Source organism: Antechinus flavipes, chromosome 1, assembly GCF_016432865.1.
Source record: "Antechinus flavipes isolate AdamAnt ecotype Samford, QLD, Australia chromosome 1, AdamAnt_v2, whole genome shotgun sequence".
NCBI classification, from domain to species: domain Eukaryota; kingdom Metazoa; phylum Chordata; class Mammalia; order Dasyuromorphia; family Dasyuridae; genus Antechinus; species Antechinus flavipes.
In genome coordinates, this window is record NC_067398.1 from 229,081,071 (window position 1) to 229,108,205 (window position 27,135).

Below are 27,135 nucleotides of genomic sequence, written 5' to 3' on the forward strand. Positions count from 1 at the left end.
TCAGGATCACACAGCTAATAAGTGTCTGAGGCCAGATTTGAAGTCAGTTCCTCCTGATTCCAGGACCAATTCTCTATTCAATGCATTACTTAGTTGCACCTCTAGGAGCTTGTAATAACTAGGATAAATTATAGGAGAGTAATCCAGAAGTGTGTAAGGTGGATTCAGACAGTTTTGGAGAGAAGGGTCACTGCTAGTGTTGAAGAGTGGATCATTTAGAGACAGTTTTACACAGGCTCTAATTCATTTAGTTCCATCCCCTCATAATTTTGGACTTTGGTATTTGTGACCCAAAAAGCTGTTTTTAAAAACATCCCTTTATAGATTTTTTTTTAATGGTGGCTAAGAATTAGAAATCAAAGGGATGCCTATCAGTTGGAGAATGGCTAAAAAAGCTGTTTTATATAATTGTGATAGAATATTATTGTGCTCTAAGAAATGACAGGCAGGAAGATTTCAGAAAAACCTAGAAAGACTTACATGAACTGATGCATAGTAAAATTAACAGAACCAAGAGAACATATACATTGTAACAGCAATAAAATGATCCAAGACAGTTTTGATGTCGTGATGAAGGATACTGACTCTAGAGAAAGAACTTACTGTTTGAATACAGATTAAATTATGCTATTTTATCACTTTCTTTTTTCCCCTTTTATTTGAGCCTTCTTGTACAAAATGACTGATATGGAAATTTTTTTACATAATTGCACATGTATAATCTATATCTCTTACTGTTTACAGTCTCAGGGAAGGGGATGGGGAGAAAGGGAGGGATAAAATTGGGAACTCAAGACTTTAAATAAAAATGTTTAAAAGTTGGGGGGGGAACCCCATGCCTTTAAATGCAGCATGATGAGAGAGATTAGTGATGGGTTTAAGTCCTACCTTTGAAACATACTAACTCAGAGTCCATGGGAAAGTGGCTTATCAGCTCAGAGATCTAGAAGTCTTTAGTATTAGGAAGATATTGATGGGTTCTCCTGCTTTGATGAGTTGCCCATCTATTTTGATAAAATTCATTTGTGATTCATCTGTTCCTGGCATTTTTCTTCTTTGGAAGTTTGTTTATGGCTTGTTTAATTTCTTTTTATGAGATTAGATTCATTTACTTTGGAGGAAGGATTTCCCATACTGCAAGTTATCAGGTCTGGACTCCCTCTCCCCCTAAAAATACAGTGTGTCTACTTACTTCTTCTATAAAACCTTCCTACTATAGCAGCTGGACTTAGAAAGTAGACATCAATTCAGTTCAGTGTTTTTGAAATGCTCACTGTATGCTGACACTGGATTATGCTCTGTGGTTTCAAAAACAAAAAAAGAACAGTGTCTTTGAGAAGCATGTATTGTTAAGGTATTCTGACCATAGTTTTTTTAAATGGCTGCTTAGTTAAACAGTATCTACATTCTCTAGCTCCCCTTAGGTATCCTGGGGCATTATCCAGTTGGCATTTGAAGAACTTTCTGAAGTACTTGGTCTTGGTGCAGCAGTGTGGATTGATGATGTTTGGACTCATTGAATTACACTGTGTTGGATTGATTGGGTTCCTGTAAGATACTGATTTTGTGTAGGGAGATGGAGATACCCAGCTTTGAGATGGTTTAGGTCCTGGGGCATTGGGTGCCTAAAAAGGGAGGGGAGGGAAGTTAAGTATTTCATATATGCATGTTTTTTGTTTGATGGTGAAGAAACACTTGCCCTTTCTCTGGTCTGCTTTCAGGAGGAGGTGCCCACCTTCTGCATATATCCCAAGCATTCCTGTCATTGCAGCCTTAGAATGCTTCCCTTCCTAGCTTCATTTATAAGAGTTGGAAGAGATCTCACAAATAAGTTTTGTTTTAACAAACACTAGAGTAAATTTAGGCCCAGAGAAATAAAATGACTTGTCCAGTCAGTCAGCAAGCTTTAAGTGGGTCCTATGTGCTAGACAATGTGCTAAGATATACAGAGAAAAACAAAAGACAATTTCTGCTCTCAAGGAATTTACAATCTAAAGAGAGACAACATGAAAATAATTATATGTACCAAATATAATAAAGGATAAATTGGAGATGATCAACAGAGAGCACTAAGACACTAAGATTAAAGGCAGTGTAGGATGGGCTTCTTACAAAAGGTGAGAGCCAGGAGGGTGGAGATAAAGAGAGTGTCAGAAACTAGTCATTTTTCTAGTCCAAGGTAAGAGATGCCAGGTATTTGTGCTAATCTGGAAAGAAAAATAAAGACAGTCTGATGTCTTGAAGTAGCTGGGGAGACCAGGGAATCAAGGAATGGAAAGCAGGGGAGAATAATCTCTGTGATACCTGGGGAGAGAGGAAGAAGGGAAGAGCAGTGTCTTTATGTGAAATCCCTTGTTTCTTGAACCATACTGTAGGAAGGACTTTGGAATGACATAGTAAGACAGAAAGAGAAAAGGTCTTTGGGAATAAACAATCTTAAAAGAAAAGGTTAGAAACTGGGGGTAAAGGTCAGGATAGTAGTGATGATGGGAGGCTTATTTAATGTATGTGAAAATGGTTTCTATAGAAACATTTGCATATAAAATACTGTAAATTGATTTCATTATTTAATGATTTGCTCCAGATTCCATTACTGGATAATTTTCTTGTGATGTGTCTCATTCAGAATCTTACAAAGTACTGATATGGAGCATTAACACCTTTTGAAACTGGTCTGGGGAAAAAATGTAGAGAGTAGAAAAAGTTGTGATCTAAGAATTAAGAAAGCTGGAATCTGACTGATAATTGAAATTCCTTGAGAGCAAAAAATGTTTTTTGTCTTTGTATGTATCCCCAACTAACTTAGCACAGTGTCTGGTGCCCAGGAGTTATGTGCAACAGACATTTAGGCGTGTATATATATATAAATGTGTATGTGTGTGGTGTAAAATGATAGGGAGCTAACCTTAGAATCCCATCTTTGATATACACTGACTGTAATCCTAGACTAGTCTTTTAAGCTCTCTAGGCAACTCTCTAAATTGGAAAGAAGATGCCAATCTGCATTGGATTCCATATCAAGGAGTTCCTTTAACCAATAAAATTACAAGTCCAATATCTATCTTCTGGGTGTGTAAGTGTACAATCATCCAATAAAACCCCTTCTCATCTTCTTAGGGGTACAGAAATGACCTTCTGGATTCTTGGAGTAGATTCTTATGGAGAATAAGATCTGATTTGTTTTTCCTAGATGGAAAGTGGGATGCAGCTTAGACCATAGATCTAGGGACTGATGACCTGTCTAACCAAATGTGATTTATCATCAGAGTATCAATCACTAGATGATTTGGCATTTTTTTGGCCAGAGCAGTTTACTCATTGATTCAAAAAGCATTAATTAAGCATCTCCTATGTGCCAACTAGTGAAGTTCAAAAAAACAAACATCCCTGCCCTTAAGAAGTGCATGGCACAAGTCACAATGAAGAATTATAAAGAATACAATCAACAGAGCGATCATTATGATAACCTGTTGCCTCATGGTATATTTCACAAAATGTTTTCATTTATTATTTTAAATGATTATGTAGAGTAGCAAAGCAAATTATGGTATATGAATACTGTAATATAACACTATGCTCCAAGAAATGATGAATATGATAAATACAGACACTCTTGGGCTTAAATAAACTAATAAAAATGAAGCTTGCAGAACTAAGACATGGTACACATGCAATGATTACAACCTCATAGAAAGAATAGCAAACCAATCAATACTTAATATTGTAATGTCCAACAAAACAGCCAATAACTTTAATAATATAGTGTTTGACAAACCCAAAGACACCAGTTTCTGGGATAAGAATGCATTATTTGACAAAAATTGCTGGGAAAATTGGAAATCAGTATGGCAGAAACTAGGCATTGACCCACACTTAACACCATACACCAAGATAAGGTCAAAATGGGTTCATGACCTAGGCATAAAGAATGAGATGATAAATAAATTGGAAGAGCATAGGCTAGTTTACCTGTCAGACCTGTGGAAGAGGGAGGAATTTATGACCAAAGAAGAACTAGAGATCACTATTGACCACAACATAGAAAATTTTGATTATATCAAACTGAAAAGTTTTTGTACAAACAAAACAAATGCAAACAAGATTAGAAGGGAAACAATAAACTGGGAAAACATTTTTACAATCAAAGGTTCTGATAAAGGTCTCATTTCCAAAATATATAGAGAACTGACCCTAATCTATAAGAAATCAAACCATTCTCCAATTGATAAATGGTCAAAGGATATGAACAGACAGTTCTCAGATGAAGAAATTGAAACTATTTATAGACATATGAAAATATGCTCCAAATCATTATTAATCAGAGAAATGCAAATTAAGACAACTCTGAGATACCACTACACCCCTGTCAGATTGGCTAGAGTGACAGGGAAAGACAATGCGGAATGTTGGAGGGGATGCGGGAAAACTGGGACACTGATACATTGTTGGTGGAATTGTGAACACATCCAGCCATTCTGGAGAGCAATTTGGAACTATGCTCAAAAAGTTATCAAACTGTGCATACCCTTTGATCCAGCAGTGTTTCTACTGGGCTTATACCCCAGAGAGATACTAAAGAAAGGAAAGGGACCTGTATGTGCCAAAATGTTTGTGGCAGCCCTGTTTGTAGTGGCTAGAAGCTGGAAAATGAAAGGATGTCCATCAATTGGAGAATGGTTGAGTAAATTGTGGTATATGAACGTTATGGAATATTACTGTTCTGTAAGGAATGACCAGCAGGATGAATGCAGAGAGGACTTGGCGAGACTTACACGAACTGATGCTAAGTGAAATGAGCAGAACCAGGAGATCATTATGTACCTCAACAATGATACTGTTTGAGGATATATTCTGATGGAAGTGGATCTCTTTGATAAAGAGAGCCTTAATTGATCAAAGATGGACAGAAGCAGCTACACCCAGAGAAAGAACACTGGAAATGAATATAAACTGCTTGCATTTTTGTTTTTCCTCCCGGGTTATTTATACCTTCTGAATTCAATTCTCCCTGTGCAACAAGAAAACTGTTCGGTTCTGCGCACATATGTACTGCAACCCATTCAACATGTAAAGGACTCTTGCCATCTGGGGGAGAGGGTGGAGGGAGGGAGGGGAAAAATCGGAACAGAAATGAATGCAAGGGATAATGCTGTAAAAAATTACCCTGGCATGCGTTCTATCAATAAAAAATTATAAAAAAAAAAAAAAAAAAGAAGTAGATTGGGTTGTGGATATGATCGGCCTCCTCAATAAAAACTGTAGAGATAAAAAAATATATATATATTGTAATGTCCAAGCTGGAACATGGAGGAGAAATAGTTAGGCTACATATTACTTTCTACCCCTTTGTAGGGTTGAAGGGTAGGAAGTGGAGAGAGACTCTGGGTGTGGAATGGGACAAATAATGCCAAATTTTTCTAATATGTTGGTTAGTTTTTCTCCTTTCTGTCATGTTTAATATAAAGGGACAACTTTTTAGGAAGGGAATGAGAGAGGGATACCAGGGAAATGGAGGTAATAATGAAAAGAGACCAATGAAAATTTATTTTTTCAATAATAAAATGCCTACATGTTAATACTTTGGTATTTAAAGTTCTTTGCTGTGTGCTAGCCTAACTTTCCAACCTTATTACATACATCTTTTTGTTGCACCCATACGATACTGTAACCAGATCTGTCTACAGGGCTATCTCCAGTTGTCCTGATCTATATCTTGCCATTGGACCCAGATGGCTCTGGAGGGGAAGGTAAGGCAGGTGAGCTTGCACAGACCTCCCTCATTAAATCCAATTCACTTGTATGTCATGATATCACTTCCCTAATGTCATTGTCCTCTTGGGGAATGAAGAATAAAACAAAATACTGTTCTCCATATATTCCATTCCTTTGATTTCCTTTGTGCATTTTCACTCGCTGTTTCCCATTGCTGGAATGTCCTCCCACTTCTTGAAAATCCCCTAATTTCCTTCAAAACTCACCCTCACTGTCACACTTTCTCAGAAGGCCTTTTTCTAATATTCCCATTTTCTAGTGCCATCCTCTCCATCTAAATAACCTTGTATTTTTTTTTTTTTTTTTTTTTTACATGTACCTGTTCTTTCCCTAGATAGAAAACTACTTGGGAGTAGAGACTAATTTTATGCATGTGTCCCCCTGTGCTTGACTGTAGTATCTGATACATGGAATATTCTCAATAAATGATTATTGATTTAAGACATCAATTAGGCATCTCTGTGGAGAATAGAGTGGTGAGAAGAGGTGATGGAAGGGGCAGATTAATGTACTGGTCCAGATGAGGGGTGATTGGGGTTTGAAAGAGAGTGGTGGACCACATGAGTGAGGAGAAAATGATCAAATTGAGATCTTTGAAGTAGAATCAACAAGAATTTGCAGTTGATTGAATATGAAGGATCAGAGGAAAGGGAAGAATTGAGAATGATTCCAAGGTTAGTACCCTCAACAGAAATAGGGCAGTTCAGGAAAGGGCTGTAAGTACTGAGGGCAGTGTCTGAGGCTTAATCTAAACTTTCCTCTCCCTCAGTACTTAGCTCACTATAAATATTTAATATGTGTGGATTGATTAACCAAAGTGTGTTTCAGTATTCAGTATTAATGGGTAAATTCTCTTTCTTTGTGTCTCCAGGACAGTTTCTGCTCTCTTTCCTTGTTGTTATGTTTTATGATGTTCCTAGGTGTTATTGGCTCTGTTTGTAGGGTTTTCTATGGTGTAGACCTACTGAATTAAATAGACAGTGTATGATGTTTCTATGCATTTTTTTCATAGAAAAGAGCTAACTTCTCAGGTATTTTGAATTCCAAATTCTTCTGATGGGAAACCTTAGGGTTAATGAATATGACCTAACAGAGTGGGAAGGTAGTAGTTTTAGCTTATCTTTTTTCCCTTGAATAAGGGGACTTGGTACATCAGGTCTAGTTGAAAGCCTCCTAGAGCAAGAAAATTATTTGTGATTTGGACACTTTCTGTAACTGGTAGTGAGCCTGCTTTAGAGGGATAGATATTAGCAATTCCTACCCTGTCCTTATCCCCTGCTGCCACATTATTCTGGTCATTATTTTCTTTTCTTTACTTGTACAACAAATACTTGTTCACAGTGCTCCTTTCTGTGGGGCCAAAAGGACATTGGCTGCCATGGGAAAATGTCTAAGATCTTGAACATAGCCAAGAGTGAACTGAGACAGAATCTCCAGACCACAGAATCCTAGATGTCCAAATTGAAAAGCCTCTCAAAAACCTAGTTCAATCTCCTCAGTTTACAAATGAAAAAGGCCTAAAGAAGAGAAATACCTTGCTCTGTTACACAATTAGTTGGTGTCAGAAGCAGGACTAAAACCTAAGTAATTCTTTCTTCCACTTGTGTAGTGTTTTCATTATGCTGCCTTCCCACTCCCTACCCCCACTCCCTCTGCTACATTTTTATTTTTTTAAATGAATTTTACATTCAGCTTTCATTTGTGTTTGGCTTTAAGGAATAGCCATATCCTGACTAATTGGAAACCCACAGATGATTTCTCCCTTGGAAAACCAGAATCACCACCAAGAGTAGATTAAAACAGATTTACTCTCTAGTTCTCTTCCTTAAGTGTCCTCTGGAAGATGTTCCTAAGAATAATATTCACATGACTAAAGAGCAGGTAAAGAAAGGAAACAGAGACACTAAGGATATGGTTCATCCACACCAAAATAATTGAGAGTTGGCCATGTTTAAGCAGCTCTTCATAAATTTGAGGACTTGGCTGGGCAGCATTCAGCATCAATTTGTGACTTCTGAACCAAGAAATAGGGTTCTAGAATGGAACTAGAATGACAACATTTTGAAGAAACTGCAGTTTTGATGAGATAGATACAACTACTGTTATTTCTATTTGTATAGTCTCGAGTTAATAATATCTGCCTTAGGAATCCCCCTCTCGGACTGCTAATTGTTTTGGTCAGTAGATGAGGTCTTTTGACCTAGCCCTGCTCTCTACAAACTCCCTTCCATTTTGAAAGGTCATCTGTATGGAATGCTCTTGGATTCTTTCCCAGCTATTACCAAGACATTTAGCTCAGTAGATATACCCACACAGAAAAACCCACAGAAAAGGGATCTGGTGCCAGATAAAGGGGGGAAGGAGGGAAAGGAGAATGCCTGAGTCCAGCTATTTTCACAGCAATGTTGCTGTGATTCAGTGTGGTCAGTCTTAGTGGTGGGTAAGAACTAGTGCTAACATAATTCTTCCACTTATGAATATAAGGGAATTAAAAAAAAATGTTTAACTTAAGAATCAGGAGATGTGGAATTTGGTATGATTTTGGGAAAGATTTTGAACTTCAGTTTTTTTCTTCTCTAAAAAGAGGTTTGAACAAGAAGATTTTAGGATTCTGACTTTAGATCTTGGTAATATTTGGAGCAGACTTTTTTAGAAGATGGAAGTTGGCTTTAGTCATCTTCCAGGTATAAGGAACCAGAGATGTCCATCAACTGGAGAATGGCTAAGCAAATTGTGCTATTACATGAAGGTAATGGAATATTATTAAGCTATATGAAAAAGATGAATTCATAAATTCATGGTAAGTCAGTGTAGTATGCAGAATCAGAAAACACTATTCACAATGACCTCAAAAATGCAAATAGAGACAAGGATAAAATAATGGAATGCTGTGAAATTAGGATGAAAGGAGAATGTATCTCCTCCCTCTATTTTGCAGAAGTAGTTGATTATGGGATTAGAATATTACATATGACATCAGATGTTGGTTAGTTTTTCTGAACCATTTTTCCCCTCTTTAATCTTCGTTAAAAGGGATGACTTTCTGGAAATTGAAGGGAAGAAATATATTGAAAAATGTAAATTATGTAAAAATAAAAGATCAGGTTTTTTGTTTTTTTTTAAAGTTAGCTATTTATTTCTTTGAAACAACTCTCTAAGTCTATACTTTCTGGATGAGCTGTGATCCTTTTTACTGGAGAGAATTACCACATTAGTAGCACATATAGAAGAAATCACAGATCTTTATATTGTAAATTTTATAGGATAAATAATTTGGACTAGATCTTTGATTTCATCTGTTTTGGGGCGCTCCCAGTGAAGAAATTCTTTTTACCAATACAAATAAGACCCATCTATACAGTTTTTCATTTTAGAAAGTTTTTTAGGGCTATTGAGATGTTAAATAGCTTAGTTACCAAGCTAATATGTTTTGGAGGCAGCATTTGAATTCAGATCTTCCTGATAGTAGTATGCTTCACAGAGTTCTGTCTGGTTGTCCCCTGGGCCACACTGCCTGTTGGATGGCAAATAATATAGCAAGTTAATTAAATTTAAATAACATAGTCAAATGCTTAATTTACTATTATGTTATCTATCAGATTCTCACACTCCAGTAGCTGCTAAATGGTTTTGGTTATTGAGGAGAGTCTAAACTTGTATGTGCCTAGAGAAACTCCTTGTTTGTTAGCCTTGTTGATTGAATCAGAAGATGCTTCCACAATAATAGTTCTAGAGAACTGCAATGAATTTTGTTGAGATTGGACAGGGTCTGAAAGCTATAGAAGGAAAAGGATAGATCCAGAAGATGAAGCTGGAAGGCTTGGGGATCTTATCTGCATTAATAAGACTGAGGGGAATAAATTCCTTCCTCTCCTTTACCTAGAGTCCTACCCCATAGAGTAGCCCTACCCCACTGGTCTTTTGAAGGCGTTCTTTTTCAATTTTTGAAGGTTTAAAGCAATACCTAGTCCACTATTTAAAATCCTAACTTTAATTTTTAGTTCATCAGGGAGTAGGACTAGTTGCAAAATCCTAAGAATTTGGATTATGTAGACTGCCTGGAGGACTAGACATTTAAGTGGAAATATTTTGAAGGAGTTTACTAAGTCTGTTCAAAGACTACTTCCTCAGGTCAGATTTTGGTGGAGATAATAGATTTTCTAGATTGCTTTTCTAAAGTTGTATATGCTATCTACGCCCATAGTCTTAACTCTGCAAAGGAAGGGTAGTGTTATTTCTCATTTCTTCTTCAGAAGAAAGTGTGGTCTCTATAATTATTCAGTGTTCTCTTTTTGTTTGGTTTATTTCCATTTACATTATTGTCATGTATGACAAATTAAAATTATAGTAGTAGCTCACATTTATATAGGACTTAAATGTGCCAGGCATAATGCAAAGCATTTACAAATATCTCATTTGATCTTCACAACAGTCCTGGGAGATAGTTGCTGTGATTATGCTCATTTTACAGTTTAAGGAAACTGAGTTTAGTGACTTGCCCAAGATCACAAAGCTACTAAGTATCTGAAGTCATATTTGAACTAAAATCTTGTATGTTGTTTCTACTTACTTTTATTCTGTATCATTTAATAGAAATTTCTTAGAATTCTTCATGTTCATTTTTACTGCCCAGTGGTATTCTACTACATTCATATGCCACAATTTATTTAGCCATTTCCCAGTTAGTTGGAACTTCCTTTGTAGTTCTTTGTTACTATCAAAAGAATCTTGTCTGAAGCTTTACTTTTCAAAAGCCTTGTCAACTCTTGATTCTTCTGGTTCTCAACTGAATTAAAGCGATGTTTTCAAAGTCTTTTAGATACTAAGTATTTGAAATTGGAATCCTTGTTTTTTTTTTTTTTTAAATTTAAATTTTCAGTCAGTAAACTTTTATTAAGTGTCTACTATGTGTTAGGCACTGTGTTAAATGCTGGAGATTCAGTAAAATCTAACCAAACCAGACTCTTCCTCAAGAATCTCCAGTTTAATGAAGAAAATATATATGTACAAATAAGTTATATGCAGAATAAACAGGAAATAATTGAAAGGGGAGGCATAACAGGAAATAATTGAGAGGGGAGGCACTGGAATCTTATTTTATTTTTTATGTTTTAGGCAGTGGGATTAAGAGGGATTGGGAAAGGCTTCCTGTAGAAGATGAGATTTTAGTTGGAACTTAAAGGGAAAGCAGAAGGTAGAGATGAGAGGTAAGGAAAGTATTCCAAGCATGAGGAACAGCCAGAGAAAATGCCCCAAAATGAGAGATGTAGTGTCTTCATGGAACAATAAGGAGGTCATTGTCAATGGATCCAAAAATATGGAGGGTAAAGTAAGATGTAAGAACACTAGAAAGATGGGAGGGAGCTTTGAAAACTCTACAGAGAATTTTGTATTTAATCTTGGAGTTGATAAGGAGACATCGGAATTTATTAAATATGTGGGGGAATGATCTGGTCCGATCTATATATAAGAAAAATTGCCTTAATGTGTGGTTTGGAGCGGGGACAGATTTGTGGCAGACAGACCCACCGACAGGCTGTTGCAGTAGAGGGACTGCACTAGATTGATAATAGTGTCAGAAGAGAGAAGGAGGCATGTTGGAGGGATGTTGCAAAGATGAAATTGAGAGATCTTACCATCGGATTGGATTTGGGGAGGGTAAGAGATAGTGAGGAGTCAAGGATGATTCCTAGTTTGAGAATCTGAGAGACTGGGAGGGTGGTGGTTCCCTGTACTGTAATAGAGCAAGGTGGAAGAGAGGGAAGGAGAATTTATGGGGCAAGATGATGAGTTCCATTTTGGACATGTTGAGAATAAGATGTCTATTAGATGTAGAGTTGGAGATATCTGAAAGACAGAAATGTGAGAATGGAGTTTCACAGAGAGGTTGGAAAAGGATTAGGTAGATTTTAGTATATAATAAATATTTATTAAGTACCTATTGAATATAAAACATTATGCATAATACTAGGGCATTAATGAAACTAAACAATATATTGATATGGGTATGTATCCTTTCCAAAGTGCAGGTTCCAGTTTACCCAAGCTTGTGCAATCTTTATCCATATTCCTCCCTGGGACATAGAAATAGCATGTGGAATATTAATGTAAAACAAATCAATAAGCATTTATTAAAGCATTTACTATAGATTAGGTAGGTATTCTACATGTTGAGAATACAAAGAAATTCTCATCCAAAGATATGAGTAAATTGCTGTTCAAGGTATAAGGAAGAAAGGACATTTTTGACTGGGGAAAACCAAAGAAGCCTGTGTAAAAGGGAAGACATTTGAATTTGGTCTTTGAAGGGTGGATAATATTGGTCAGCAAGTGGACTTTTGGCTTACAAAAATGGCATGAGAAGTTATGAAGTTAAGGAAAGTATGACACCTGACTAGGAATTTTGGCTAGAGTATACAGGGGTTATGTGAGCTGAAGCTGAAAAAAGTAGGCTTTGAAGGCTAAGCTAAGGAATTTGGATCTTATTCACTAGGAGCCGTGGTTGCAGACTCATCCTTGTAAGGGGAGATTTTTTGCTCTTCGTGACAGTCATAAGATTGTGAGATGTCACATTAAAAGGAACCTTCCAGATTCTCTACTCCTCATATTCTTCTTTCTCAATAGAAAACTGAAGCTTCACACAGGTAGAACCCGAATTCAAATCCAGATTTCCTAACTCCAGTACAAGGATTTCTAATGTTTGCCTTTGCTGTAAGAAGAGCTCAATTTCTATAACTTCTTAGGGTTTTAAAGTACTTATCACACAACTCTTGTAGGCTTGTAATGCAAATGATGAGAGTGGACATTTTTGGAGGAAGTATAATCTAAATGGAACTTGCTCCTCTGTGCAAGCAGCCAGGAGTCAGTAAGTGAAGAGAAATGAAAGTTCATCTTATTTAACCTCCAAAAGACAGATTTCATACTCTCTTCCCTTGCTACTTTTTTATCTTTAAGCCTGAAAAGTCAATTTTTTTACATTTAAGTGACTAGTATATCCTAAAAAAAAAAAAAAAAAAAAAAACCCAGCATATAAAAACCAAACTTATGAAAAGTGAAATTAGGATTTCCTTTTTAGTAAAAAATTCTGTTAGTACTTAAAAAAAGTGATTTATCAAAAATAGATTTAAATACAGCTCTTTCACAATGTCTTTTTTTATTTTATTTTAAATCTCTTCAGATGAATTAAATGAAAAGTAGAAGGAAAAGCTGTGATGGGCCCTGCATCTGGAGAATATTGGAGGGGAGAGTGAAGACAAAAACTGGCCTGTGTGTGTTTTCTTTGGGAGTTTTTAGAGGAACAAGATGGAGATTTAGCAGGAGCAGCAAATGGGCAACCACTTCTGGTTGTCAGCTTTCCATTTGTTGTGGCTAGGATTGTGCCTTTGTCACAGCTATTTTAGAGTCTTTGAAAACTCACAGAACTCACTGAGCAACTCTCTTACTTGCTCTTCTCCTCTTACCCCCCTCCCCCTCCACCCAAGCAATTTCCAACATCCTCTTGGTTACTCTGGGACTGGAAACAGACCCTTCAGTATGTTTTTCTCTCTTTTCTTTTTTCCCCTGGGCCCTGGGAGTATCTGTAGACCTCACCCACTCAGCTGTGTCTTTATACAGAGTTGGGAAAATGTGGAAATAAATAAAGACTCAATTAGGCATCTGTCCAATGTTTGGAGAGGGGTGAGGGGTGGGGGTGGGGGGAGAGAGAGGCCATGTCCAAATCTAGGAATGCCTGAGAAAGCTTCAGGAGCCTTAGGCAACCTCTGAGGTTGTGGGCTTCCCACAGATTCTTAGGCCTACACTGACCAAGAAGGGCCTGGGAGCTCAGTTCTATTCCCACATTAAATGTTCAGAATCAGCCAGCAGAAAGAACACATGACCAGGAATGCGGCTGACTTCCCACTTCCTTCTCCAATGTGAAACTTTTCTCCTTTTTCCTAAAGGAAGAATCTGCCTGAGGAAAGAATAGCTGTTCATTTTTCCTCTGTCTCTGTTTCTCTCTCTCTGTCTCTTTCTCCATTCTGTCTGTGTCTTTCTCCCTATCTGTCTGTCTCTCTTTGTATCTATCTGTCTCCTCTTTTTCTGTCTCTCGTCTCTGTCTCTCTTCTGTCTCTCTCTCTGTGTCTGTCTCTATGTGTCTCTCTCCTCCCCACCATGTGTTCTCTGTGTCTGTCTCTATGTGTCTCTCTCCTCCCCACCATGTGTCTTGCTCTGCTCTTCCCCTCTCTTTTCCTATCTCCCTCCCTCCCTCGTCTGCTTTCCTACTCTTTCTCTTTTTTCCTTTTTCTTCTCTCTCTCCCTCTCTTCCAATTTGCTTTCATGTTTTCTCTGAATCTTGCTCTTTCCTTCTCTCGTTTTTCTCTTTTTCTTTTTTCCCAAAGAAGGGATTGTGATACAGTCAAAGGGTGACTCCAGACAGTAGTGGCAATTCTCCAGGCCTGACAAAGGCTTTTTTTTTCCTCCCTTAATTTTGGAAACTCAGTGTTTGATTCCCTTCTGAGTCTTGAAGAGAATGGATGAGAAGGAGATCTTATTTTTTCTTTTTTTTTAAGTGCTTGGGTGGGGTTGGGGGTGTTCTGGAAAAGACAAATAGTTTAAAGAATTAGGAACTAGGAAAATATAGGCAGTCCTAAGGATTTGATGTTTATTGAGGTAATGAAGAAAAGGTTGGATGTAAAGAAGAGAAAGGGAAAGGAAGGAATATGGGGTGAGACGAAGCTCAGAATGAGGTGGAACTAGTAGTGAATGAACAAGGCAAAAAAAACCTTTTTCAGCCATGGAAGGGGCAAAAGGAAAGTCCATGGAGGGACAGGGCTGCTATTCAATTATTGGGAATAATGATAACAAGGAGCCATGGACAAATCTACTCAATTCTTTTTGTGATCATATAGTGGCCAGGGTACTACCTTTGGAGTCAAAAGACCCTTGTATTCATTGTGCTTCTTCCTGTGTCACTGTTAGTGTGGTCTTAGACAAGTCGTTTAACTTGGTTAGGCTGTTTCCTCATCTGTAATATGGGGGTGAAAATGAACCTGGATGGCCTCTGAGACCCTGTGTATCCTAAGGAGAATGATTTTCAGTTTAGGAAGGACAGAACAAAAATGGTCTATAGTTGAGACCAAAGACAAAGGAGAGAAAAGGAAAAAGATTGTCAGTAAGTTGAAGTGTCCAATATCAGGTGAAAATGGAGACAACAATTGTAGTACCCATCTCACAGGATTGTGATAGGATGCCAATGAGGTGATGTCTAAACTGGAAAGCATTAATAAGGATGGCACAATGGATAGAACTCTAGATTTGAAGTGAGGAAGATGAGTTCAAAGTCAGTTACTTAGATATGGGACTCTGGGAAAATCTCTTAATCCTTGCCTTAGTTTCCTCATCTGTTAAAACTGAGATAATAAAATAGCATCCTTCTTCCAGAGTTGTCATGAGCATGAAATGAGGTAATATTTGTAATGCAAATTTTTTTTCAAAGCTTAAAATAATACATAAATGTTAGCTATTTTTGTTGTTAGTAATTTAAAATGTCAGTTATTATTAATAGCAGTAACTAAATCCTGGAGTACTGAAGTGGTAGATGTGATTGCTGAGCCAGTGTTAGAGAGAGACTGAAAATCTTCAACAGCAAAAGAATGGACTGGATTAACAGATGTTCTAAATTTCCAGAAAAAGAAGATAAAATCTGCAAATTCTAGGCTACTGAACTTTGCTTTGCCTTTTCCCATATCCTAGGATGCATTAAAGGGATAAGTTTGTGAGTGTTTAGAAAGAGGATTAGTAATCACCAAGAGACATGTAGGTCAAGAAGCAACAATTTGAACTGAACATGGAACAACTACTTGGTTTAAGACTGGGAAAAGGAGTAAGACAAGGCTGTATATTTTCATCTTATTTATTTAACTCATATGCAGATTACGTCATGTGAAATACCAGATTGGAAGAATCAAAAGCTAGAATTAAAGTTGCCAGGAGAAATGATTATTAACAATCTCAGATCTGTAGATGATATCATTCTGATGGCAGAAAGTTGAAAAAGCCTTCTGATGAGGGTAATAAAGCTCTGAGAGTGTAAAAGTTGACATGAAACTTAATACCAAAAAAACCCAAGATCATTGCAACTAGTCCCATCATTTTCTGGTAAATTAGAAGGAGAAAAATTGAAAGCAATGTCAGATTTTATATTTTTGGGTTAAAAGATCACTGCAGATGACAACTGCAAGCTTGGAATTAAAAGATGCTTACTCCTTGGAAGAAAAGCTATGGGAAATATGGACAGCATACTTAAAAGCACAGATTACCACCTTGCCAACAAAAGTCTGTGTATGGTCAAGTCTGTTTTTTTTAGTAGTTTATAGTTATGAAAGTTGTATTATAAGGAAAGCTAAATGTCACCAAATCAATGCTTTTGAAACGTGTTGGAGAAGAGTCCTTGCAAGGATATCAGATCAGTCAGTTCTTAAGTTAATTCAGACTATTCATTGAAATGACAAATTCTGTCCATATAATGAGGAAAAAAGGACCCATTGGAAAAGACCCTGATGATGGGAAAGATTGAAGACAAAAGGGGAAGGAGTTGTCAGAAGATGAAATAGACGGTGTCATGGAAGTAAGGACTACCAGCTTGGACAGACTTAGGGAGATAGGGGAGATAGTGGAGGATAAAAGGGCCTGGCCTGCTATGGTCCATGAAGTCTTAGAGAATTGGACAGGGCTGAACAACAACAGTAAAGCTGGAAGGGAGATCATCTAGTCTAACCTTTTTTTTTTTTTCCCATCCTAATTTTTAATAGTATTTTAGAATGAGGAGAACAGTGAGAATTAGGAAGACAACATAGAGCAGTCCCTGGCATCTGCCTACTTAAAGCATTTATCTCTCCAGAGCAGTAAAGTAAAATTCAATTTTAGGGCAAATATGATAATAAGCCCAGTCCAAGCTCACATGGCCTGTTTCTGTTCTCTTCCTTTTCCTGTTCTGTGATTTGCTAAAATGAAATTGCTTCAAACTCACCCATCTCAAGTCATTATTCCCTCCTATTTTTCTTGGTACAGTCACTTCAAAGATCAGGAATGGAATCCGAGTAGATAAGAGGAGGAACAGGTCTTTCCCAGAGTGCTACAATACTGGGTTAGTTGGGTTCAAGCAGGAGAGGTGCCTGCCTTCCCTAAAGAGGCTTTGTTTCCCTGCCTTTAACAAAGGCAGGTCTGGAAACTAGGTCGTTAGGCTGTTTCTGAGATAACCTTTGTAATAGCTCACATTTTTGTAACACTTCAAGGCTTTCAAAGCACTTTGTTCACTTCAAGGCGGCTGGTCATTGCCTTTTTTCAGATAATCAACTGAGATGGAAAGGTTAAATGACTTGCCCATAGTGATATAGCTAGGAGGTATCAGTCAAGATTTCTACCCAGGGCTGTGATTTGTCTCTTATGCAACATGCTGAGTTATTCTGCCCGACCAGTGCAGCGATTCAAGTCTAAAACCCTAGAGATCCTTCCCTATCAATATCAAGGAGAAGATCAGCCTTCCTCTTAAAAGGACATTGTTTTATATTTAATTTAAAAATTTTTTCCCCTCAGTTATGTGTCAAAACATCTTTTAATATCTGTCTTTAAAAAGTTTGAGTTATTAATGCTCTCCTTTGCCTTCCTCCTTCTTTGAAAAGGCAGTTTGCTATTGATTATACATATGCAAGGAATGTAACTTTTTTATTGTTTTACACAAAATAACTCCTTGATTTTTTTCTGCTTTCTTGTCTTCTGCTCTGCTTGTTCTTGTTTGAGCCTCATTATGAAATGAAGTTGGATCCATACCTTGTCAATCCTTCAAATTTATAAAAATTTTGAAGCAGTTCCATAGGCTTGATGGATAAAAAGCGCCAAGTTTGGGTAGTTTATGTTTTTTTTCAAGAGCCTGCCTCCAGATCAGCATATATTGCCTTGAGTTTCCTACTTGACAGGTTTCCCTACCCTAGTGCCCCTTTCCATAAAGATATCTATAATCCATATAGAGATTGGAAAGAATAATCATTAGGCATTATGCTGTTGAGTCATGTCTGACTCCTTGTGACTCCCACTTGCAGTTTTCTTGACAAATATCTGGAGTGGTTTGCCATCCCCTTCTATAGCTTATTTTACAGGTAAGGAAACCAAGACAAACAGGGATAAGTGACTTACCCAGGATCACACAGTGATTAAGTGTTTGAGGCTAGGTTTGAACTCAATGAGTCCCCCTGACTCCAAATCTGGAACTCCATCCACTGCCCCACCCAAAGGCCCCACTTTTAGCATATGATAAAGGCTTAATAAATTTTTTTTATTGAAATCAACTAGTGGCAAGAATTGTTCTTGTTATTATTGGTGGTGATGTTGGTGATTGTGGTGGTAGCAAGACTGGACCAAATTTCTCAGTAACTAAGAAACTCCCTCCCCAACCCATGTATGTGAGTGCATATTGGTTGGAATAGCCTAGTAGGGGATTTCTGGTGTGAATTATAGGTCTGAACAAGCTCTCGAGTCAGCTTAGCTTTTTTAAAAAGGATTTTCATATCCATAATCTCACCTGGCCCTTATAATAATCCTGGGTGGCAGAGAGGGCAGATGTTATTTCCCCATGTGTTAAATGTCTGGCCCAAGGCAACAAAATTAGTTATTAACACTATTAGGATCAGACTAGTGTCTTTTAATCCAATCCTAGTTCAATAATCATTCCTCACTGACTTTTGTCTGCAATCAGAGCTAACTTGTAGTGATCTGGAACAAACCTAAGGACCCTGGGATTGTTGGCTTTCTCCTTTCCTAATTGGATGAGTTTATTAGCTTGGGAATCACGTTGAGAGGAGACAGACACTTTGTGGAATGGAAAGCCAAGGAATTGGCTAGGTTCCTTCCTAAGGTTACTTGTCTTGTGGATGTTTTGATTGCCTGGAAATGGTATGCATGTATGTATGTATGTATGTATGTATGGAAGCAGGGGCTGAGTGGAAGGGGCCACTTGTAACTAAACCGGTTTGGTTATTTGTGACTAAAACTGCCTGTCTAGAAAGAAGTGAATACCACAGCTTTGGGGAGGAGGAGAGACTGTCATTGATTTTGTGATGGTAGAATACTCCCCAAAATATATCCAAGGTGAGGAAGAACCCTCCCAGTGAGGGCTAAGGACCTGGAAGGTGGAAGGGAAATAAAGAGAACTGCTTTGGGACCCACTTTGTTGATAATTTTAAATTTCTCTATCATTTGACTCCTCCTCTGTTTCTAAACATTCCTAGCTCTCTCCCATCCTAAAACAAAAGCAAACAAAAACATTCTTTACTTGATCTTGCCATTCTCTCAAGATTTTATCTTATAGCTCTCTATCAGTCAGTCAGTAACATTGATTAAACACCTACTATGTGTTTAAGTACTATGCTTAGCATCCAGGAAGCAAAAAGAGGCAAAGGACAGTCTCCCCTCTCAGTGAGCTTATATACAATTTGCAAAATGACAAATATATACAAACATTCTAGATACAGAATAAGTAAACAGAGTAACAGAATACAGGCACTAGACTTAAGAGGGGCCAGGGAAGCCTATTTCCTATCGAGGACTTGAAGGAAAGCAGAAAAGCCAGTAGGTGGAGATGGGGGTGGAAAGCATTCCAGGCATGGAGGACTGTCAGAGAAAATGCCTGGAGCCTAGAAAAGGAATGTCTTGCTATGGCTGTTCCATTGGCTTGAAGAGTAGTACGTGGCAGTTTTCTGCAACTGAACTCCTAGAAAAGGTTGCCTTTCCCACTTTTTCAATCCCTTGTAATGTACTTTCTTAAAAAAAAAAAATTAATGAACAAAACCCTATTTTCTCTTTTCCCCAAATTTCTAACCACTCATTGGAAAGAAAGAAAAAGAAAATCCTTGCAATAAATAGGAGCTCCAATTTATATAGCAATTTTAAGGTTTGTAAAATACTTTATATATATATATATATAGTTTCCTTTAATCCCACAACAATCCCCTTTTACCATTATTCTTATTTATTTATTTATTATTTTAAAAGCTTTTTATTTTCAATACATATGCACAGATATTTTTTATTATCCCTATTTTACAGATGAAGAAACTGAAATCAGGTGGGTAAGTGATTTGCCCAGTATCAGTTAGTAAGTGCCTAAGGAAAGGAATTATCACTCCATAGTATTACCTATTGTGCCATCTCTCTGCCTCAAGTCAAGGAAAATTAATTCTCACTTTCACCATGTTCAAAAAATATATGGACATAATAGTCTGTATTACATGAGTCCATGATCTCTTTTCATCATGGATCCTCCAGGATTGTGGTTCGCAGTATTAATACCTGTTAAATTCAGTTTGTTGACCTGTCTGCAACTTTGAACCTTATAGACTATTCTTTCCTCCTGTCTCCTCCCTAGATTTTTGTGACATTTTACTCTCCTGGTTCTCCTCCTCTATGGGCTCCCTCTAGATCACCTTCCATGTTCCCAAAGCTCTTTACGTGGGTGTGCCTTAAGGCTTTGTCCTGGACCCTCTAGACTCTATTCTCCCTTGATGATCTCATCCACTTCCTTGGGCCTAATTATCCTTTCTGCTGGTGACTCCCAAATCTCCATATACGGTACCCTTCTTTCTCCAGAGTTCTGTCTCACGTCATCTTCTGCCTGTTGGATGTCTCTACCAGTGTTTCTTAAACTCAACCTGTCCAAAGCAAAACTCATTACCTTTCCTTCCATTCCCCATGACATTCACCCACTCCTTTTCCCAGCTTTCCCTGTTTTTGTCAAGAATTCCACCATCAAGGCAGCAGGTTTAAAAACCATTAAAAGTCTTCAGATTCATCTTCAACTTTTCATTCTCCCTCACACCCATAATTCAATCTGTGGCCAAGTTCCATTATTCCCCTCCCTTTCTCCCCACTCAGAAGTTGCCAACTTAGTACTTTAATAATAGCCTTCTGACAGGTATCTGCTCCATTAGTCACTCTGCCATTCAGTCCATTGTCTACACGGCATATAACATCATTTTTCTACAGCTCATCTCTAACCATGTTATTCCTCTGCTGAAGAAAGTCTCCTATTTTCTGTGTCAAAGATAAAATACAGACTCTTCTATTTGGATTATGAAGCTCATCACAATCTACTTATCTAGACTGATGTATTGCTTCTCTACATGTTCTCTTCCTCTTTCTCAAGCTGTTTTCTTTGCTGTTCCTCTCTCACTATGTCCCACCTCCCATCACAATGCCTTTGCATAGGGTTTCTCCTTTTCCTGTTATCCTGCCTTTAAAGTTTCCTGACTTTCTTCAAAGCATTACTTCCCATCCCTTGTTCCCTAGGCTTCTTATAATCTTCTTTTTACTAGAGCACTAGAAAAGTTCCCTTCTCTTCTGAAATAATGTGATATATTTTTTTGTATTCACTTAATTGTGTATGTAACACTTTCCTTCCTTCTCCCTTCCTCCTCACAGTACCTTAAGTTTTGGTTTTTGGATCCTTAGTATCTAGCCCTATGATCCCTGGCACATAGAGTTTCAGTAAATTTTTGCTGAATTTAATTGAGTCAGATTTCACCATGATGTTCTGTTCCGAGTGATCGTTTCCATTTCCCTGCATCTTTTGGAAGTTGCACCCCTTTAATATCCTCATTTTTGTAACTTTCCTATCTACATGGTGCCCCAAAAAAGTCTAGGCTAGAATAAAAATAGTTAATAAGAATTGCAAAATTATCTCACTTAACTCTTAATAGCAATAATATGAAGTAGGTAGAAAGTAGTAGAGTACAAGTGGCTTTAATAATATACAGGCATTGCATATATTTCCATCACATATAAGAAGCAAGGGAAGCAGGAGGCATTTTGAGATAAGGAGGATCAGGATTAGATTTTATACCAGGTGGACATTGGAAATTTGAAGATCCTTGTATCCTTGGATGAATTGTGAATGGGAGAAAGTAAAGTAGCTACAATATATGGAATGACAGACCTTTTTGTTTTCATTTTTTTTAAAGCAATTTCTTTTTTCTTCTTCCTGTAAGTCAGAAGGTCAGACTGAATTTCCTGGGCAGATTTCAAGACTGTTTAAGCAGCCCAGCTATAAATGTCTGTGCTTGAATATAGGAAGGGGGTAGGAATCTCTCTGCCTGCTTCTTATAAGAAAGAAAGATACCTTGGCAGAATATTGACTACATTGTCAGACTTAGCTGATGCATTGGTTGTTTTTCCTTAGCTGTGTTTGGCAAAAGAGAGGGATCAAACCAGGGATGGAGCTAGGTTCAGAAATGACTGAGGATTTGGAGTGATAGACAGGTTCCCAATACAGGCAGGAAGAATTAAGATAATTAGCTCTGAGAGCTTCCATACCCTGTTCGTTAGTTTATTAGTCCAAATGATCTCTATCCTTGGAACAGGAAGGAGATGGAAGGTGGAGCGTGGGCTGGGGGGTGTTGATGGTGGGTATGTGGGTGGCTGGTGAGAAGAGTCAGCTTGCTTTTTTTGGCCCTAACCCAGGATTTAACTTTGGCTCCAATTCAAAGACACAGAAGGGGAATGAGACCTGAACTGTCCAACAGGTTTTGAGAATTATATGTGTGGCCCTTATAGGGACACCTGCTAGGTGATAAAGGGAGAAAGATCTGTGTCATGGGTAGCATGGGGGTTAGAGAGATATCAGAGGGTTGTCTAGAATCCTGAGAGGTAGAAGTGTTTTTACCTTGGATTACACAGTCAGGCAGAAATGGGGCACAAACCCAGGTCAACTCTCTCCATTATGACATGCTTTTGTATAACTTGTTGAGTGCCTGTCATAATTTTGTGCTGGGAATGTTATGTGCTCATTGAAGAGCTTTCAGATGGAATGCCTGTGAGTTGAAATGGAAATCTGTCTCACTAGTCTGTCAGCAGGGCCTTATTAAGTACCTGCTATGTGCCGGGCACTGTACTAGGTACTAGGGATTATAGCAACAAATGAAATGAAAATCTTTGCTTTCAAGAAGTGTACTTTGAATTAACAAATACAGGGTAATGTAGGTTGTGGACACGAGGGTTTTTTTTTCCCTCTAGGATTGTGAATAGAACCCTAGAGCTCTTTCCAGTAGCATTGGTGATTATTTTATATTAAATTTTATTTTATTTTTTAATTAACAAAAATTGCTTTTCTCTCCTTCCTCATCCCTTACTCTAATTGGCAGGGTGGGGGATAGAGGACACATCAAAAAAACAAAACAAAAAAAAACAAAACAAAACAAATGTGCACAGTCAAACAAACAAATTCCCACATTGTCCCTGTTCAAAAAAAAGGTATGTCTCATTCAAGAGGTGGATACGTAGCATTGGAAATGCTGATGTGATTATTGTTGCACAAGACTGAAAATGAGAGAGTGCAGAATTCTATATATCAATAGGAGAAGGAGTCCAAGACAGGTGCAGAGTGAATAGATGAAGCTTTGCAAGAGCAAGAAGAACCTTGTTGTTTTATGGGGCTTGCTTATTTTTTAGGAGTAGTTAAGAAATGAGAGTACAACTGAGGGCCAGGATCTTGGACACATCCCTTCAGATTCCTCATGCCTTGGTTCCCCGACCTGTAAAATGAGGGGATTGGACTAGCTAATCTCTGTATTCCCTTATAGCTCTAATCTCTGATCCTGTGTTGCTCTGATTGGATGGGATGTGAAAGGCTGTATAGACAGGATGATTGAGTTACAATTACTAGTCACAAGCAGTAACAACTTATGAAGTCGAACAGAAGGGGAAATGCTTAGCAAATCTCTTTTGCTTCTCTTCTGTCATATGGTAATTTAAGTTACTGGTCATCTCAATACCCTTTGTGAGAGTAGCAAGTGACCTATAGGGCCCTCTCTGAAGGGACATTAAAATTTTTTTAGGTCTTTGTTGATGTCTTCTATTTCTTGCATAATCAGTTATTTCCATCATCCTTCCTAGAGAGCCATTACATAGAGCAAATAGTTTGGAAAAGAAAGAAATTGACACTAATCAATATGCTGAGAAAGTATGAAAACCTGTGCAATATGTAATACTTGTGAACTTCTCAACTCCATGAAGAGGTTGGTTGGCTGTTCTCATTTTTCTTTATTTGAGTCAGAATTGATCTTGATAACTGTGTAATGTTCACTTAGTGAATAGTCCTCTTTTCATTTGCATTGTTGTAATTTTGTTTTTTTAGCTCTGCTTCACACTATATCACTCTTTATCAGTTCATATATCTCTTTCCATGCTTCTCTGTATTTTCCACACATGTCATCTATGATATTCCTTGACATTTCCTTCATGGACATGTGCTTTATTTTCAATTCTTTGCATTCATAAAATGTACTGCTTTAAATATTTTGCTCTACGTGAGGACTTTATTCTTATCAATAGCTTCCTTGGAGTAGAAATCCAATAATGGTATCTGTAGTTCAAAGAGTATGGACAATTTTATTTGCATTATTGCAAATTGTTTTTCAAAATACATATACCATTTCACAGCTCCATCAACAATGTATTAGTGTGCCTATTATCCCACAACCCAGGAGAGTCATTTGAAATATAAAATTAATGAAGTCCCTCTCCTTAAAGTCGCTTAGATAAAGCCTGGTAGGAAAGGCAAGGAAGGCAGCATGGCATTCTTTCAGATAGGTACTGATTAATAGAATCCATTCACATTTACATGAACTGATGCTAAGTGAAGTGAGCAGAATCAAGAGAACATTGTACATAGTAATAATAAGATTATGTGATGATCAACTGTGATGGACTTGACTTTTCTCAACAATGCAATGATTCAAAGCATTCTATCCTAATAGACTTGGGATAGAAAATGCCATCCACATCCAAAGAGAGAACTATGGAGACTGAATTGGTGCATAGTATTTCCATTTTGTTGTTATTTGTTTGTTTATTTTTTTCTTTCTTGTAAGTTGTTTCCTTTTCATCTTATTTTTCTTTTTTTTTTAATTAAAACTTTTTATTTTTAATACATATACATGGGTAATTTTTCAACATTGATCCTTGCATAGCCTTGTGTTCTAAATTTTCCCCTCTTTCCCCCCACTCCCTCCTCTAGATGGCAAGTAATTCAATATATGTTATACATGTTAGACTATATGTTAAATCCAATATATTTAAACATATTTATACAATTATCTTCCTACACAGAAAAGATCATGATCTGATTTTTCTTGTACAGTATGACAGATATGGAAAAATGTTTAAAAGAATTACACATGTTTAATCTGTATCAGACTTTTTACTATCTTGGGGAGGGTGGGAAATAAGGGAAAGAGGGAGAAAAATTTAGAACTCATAAAAGTTTTATAGAAATATATGTTGAGGGGCAGCTAGGTGATACAGTGGTTAGAGCACTAGCCCTGAAGTCAAAACGACCTGAGTTCAAATCTGGCCTCAGACACTTAACACTTCCTAGCTGTGTGACCTTCTGCAAGGCACTTAACCCCAAAATACTAGTGAAAAAAATTTTAAAATTTAAAATATATATATAATTCTTTTAAAAGTGTATTTGGGAAAGAATGAGTTAGTGATTGACTATATGGGTGGTTTTAGACTTTGGTATTTGCAAAGATCTTTACACTCTGTGCCTATATGTAAAATGAAAGAATTACACTTGATGATCTTGCAGGACCATTGTCATTCTAGAGACTTCCAGTCCCTTTGATTCTTACATTTTTGCAGTATAAAAAATGAGACAGATGGGGTTAATAGTACTTGAGATATTAGGTCACTAACTGTTACTGTCCCTCTCTCCTGGACTCTGGATAGCTTGTATCAGGTTTTCTTCTTTAGTCTTTTTAAAAAATGTAATTTCTTTTAAAAATGTATATTGATATCTTTATCACATTGATTTCCAAATCTTTTTTTCCTCTACCTAATGGTACATTTCTTGTAACACAATTAAAAAAGGGAACAAAAGCATTTCACTCAAATTAACCAACATGCACAATGTTCCATACTCATGGTTCCCAACTCTACTGTTTGAGTCAGTTGCTTAGTTTTCATTCTTCTCAAAAATCTTGGACATTTCCACCTTTCTCTGTAAGCAACATTAGTATCATAAGATTTAATATTGGGGTGCCTTAGGGATTATTTTATCTGACTCCCTCATCGTTCATTTAAACTAAAGCCAAAATGTTAGTGATTTTCCCCATGGTCATATGGGTATTTAATAACTAAAGAACTAAGGTTTTCTGATTCTCATCTTTTTTATTTCCTCTTCTATGACAATGTTTCTTTCGTGTAGAAAGATGGAGAGAATTAACTCCTCTTTGCCTTTCAAAGCTCCTTTGTAAAAAACAACTCTGCAAAAACAAAATGATTTCTTCTCACCCTCCGCCACCCAAGCACTGGGAGACGTGTTGTCTGTGTGTGTTTTTGTTTTTGTGTTTTTTTACTTTTGAGCTGATTGCTGTTTTTGTGATACATCTGTTTAGCATGTGCCTTGGTAGCTGGTACAAGATGTGTGCTAGTAAATAGGAGGTGTCACGTATGCAGTGCATGCTTATAGATTTGGGGATGTCTCAGTATATAGGGCACCCACCAGCCTCTGACATTGTGTTTTTTAATTAGGTGATTCCCATTAGCTGTGTATTATTATGTACTTTTTCTCGGCTCATTCTCAATTACTATTTAGTTTAATGATGAATGAATAAAAATAAAGAAATAAATATTTATTATGGGCCATCTGGGCAGTTTACAATCAGAAAGACTCTTCCTGAGTTCAAATCTGGTCTCGGACACTTATTAGTTTTGTGACCCAGGGCAAATCATTTAACCATGTTTAATTCAGTTTGTTCATCTGTAAAAAGAACTGGAGAAGGAAATGGCAAACCACCCCTGTATCTTTGCCAAGAAAACCCCAATGGGGTCACCAAGAATTAGCCGTGACTGAACAACCACCATCACAACATGGGCCAAGTTCCAAGCTAACTAAGTGATCGGGAGAAAAAGCCCAGTAGTTCCTGCTTCCAATGAGATTGGGCTCTAACTGGAAGGACAGCACATGCATGAGTTCAGTTATAGGTAGCAGGAATCCTAAAGGATTAGATGGCAGGTTTAGAGAGTTGGAGGGCACAGTGGCAGGTATGGTAAAGCCAATGGACTTGAGGAGGCAATTGCCATTTGGAGGTGGAATTAATAAGCAAGCTGTGGGAGTTCTGTGGTGGGGGGGGGACAGGCACTGGCCTACTACCATTGGGAATTGGGCCTGAGGATTTCCATGGAATAGGGGATTTTGTGCTACCTTCCATATGATGAGGAATGGGGTTGCAGAAACAGACATAGAAACAATTAATATATCTATGCAGGAGAGAGGAAGAGAAAAGGGGGCCTGAGTGAAAAAGCTGGGAAAGGAGGAGTCACTGTTCTGTGGTT

General features: G+C 37.5%; 1 protein-coding gene and 1 long non-coding RNA gene across 9 annotated transcripts in view; one reads left to right on the forward strand and one right to left on the reverse strand.

Annotated features, from left to right (window-relative positions):
* MPRIP (myosin phosphatase Rho interacting protein) overlaps positions 1 to 27,135 on the forward strand; it is a 218,085-nt gene that overhangs the window by 67,807 nt on the left and 123,143 nt on the right. The window lies entirely within an intron of this gene.
* The window catches only part of LOC127562087 (uncharacterized), a 28,604-nt gene continuing 10,337 nt past the window's right edge, over positions 8,869 to 27,135 (reverse strand). The window contains exon 3 of the long non-coding RNA XR_007953606.1: positions 8,869 to 9,286. This is a non-coding gene — a long non-coding RNA (uncharacterized LOC127562087). The remainder of the gene's footprint in view (positions 9,287 to 27,135) is intronic.